Genomic DNA, 1319 nt, shown 5'->3' with positions numbered 1-1319 from the left:
TGGACCTTTTTTAGCCCGTTTTTAGCCCGTTCTCGCTCGTTTCTTGCACTCGCAAGCACTCGCAGTGTATCATGAAAGAACGATAGTGAGTATACACGAGTACGCAATGAGTATTTTTGAATGGATTATCAGCTGATGAGTGAGAACACGTTAATACGACATTTCTCTTTTATACACGCTTTCTACTGCATTGCAGACACTTTCTTAAACCTGCGTACGAAAGAATATTGCAATAAAAGTAGTTATTACAAATTTTATAAGATAACATTGATTGAAATAAACTACTAGAATATAAAATAATTTGTATTCTTACACCGGAAAATGTGTTTTACAGCAGAGAATTTGTGAAATAAATATTTATTCCAGCCTCTCTTACGTGTTCATACGTGTTCCTCTGTTCCATCGATGTGACAAATTTTCTAACCTGAATAGTTTAACGGTTAATACTAAATGCCACATTTGCCTCTTGCTATCTAGAGTCACACCTGTCAGAATGGGACGGCGAACACCTAGACACCCATTTCCTCGAAGACAAACACCTACACACCCACTTTCTTGAAGGCGAACACCTTGACACCCACTTCCTTGAAGGCGAATACCTAGACAACCACTTCCTCGACGGCGATTACCTAGACACTCATATTCTCGATGGCGAACACCTAGACATCCATTTCCTCGACGGCGAACACCTAGACACTCTTTTCCTCGACAGCAAACACCTAGACGCTTAATTCCTGAATATCTATACACCCTCTTCCTCGACACGGTAAATACCTAGATCTTCAACGACAATCTCGATATTTCATTTTACTTATAATTAATATTTTATTTTAATTCATTTTAATAATTTTAATTTCAAGTAATTAATTATAACACGTCACATCGTATATGTGACAATGTTGCCATCGCTGATTATCACAACCGTCATTCGTGGTTGATCACGTTCGAATGTGCAATACTGCCATCGCTTTGTTAAGTCAAAAGCCATCTATTATCGAAAAAACGAGACGTACATTTTTCCTGGTCGACGACGATGACAATAATGATGACAATAACGACGTATCTTAAAATCAGATCAAAATCAAACATTTATAACTTTATGTCGCAATATCTCCACTCGTAGGGCACGTAGAAAAAAAATAAAAGCACTTTTATCATACAATCCGTGTGGTGGCTATCGATTGAGCATACATAGAACGCGATCGGTTCAGCCGTTATTGAGATCCGATAATCTCAATCTATCGCAACTCGTCGATTCGCGTAGAGGAGGCACGGCAGTGTTGCTTCGCGCAGCTTAGCGCCGAGACACTACGAGTGTC

The sequence above is a fragment of the Trachymyrmex cornetzi genome, unplaced genomic scaffold, assembly GCF_001594075.2.
Source record: "Trachymyrmex cornetzi isolate Tcor2-1 unplaced genomic scaffold, Tcor1.1 scaffold1493, whole genome shotgun sequence".
Lineage (NCBI taxonomy): Eukaryota > Metazoa > Arthropoda > Insecta > Hymenoptera > Formicidae > Trachymyrmex > Trachymyrmex cornetzi.
Note: the sequence above shows the minus strand (reverse complement) of the source record.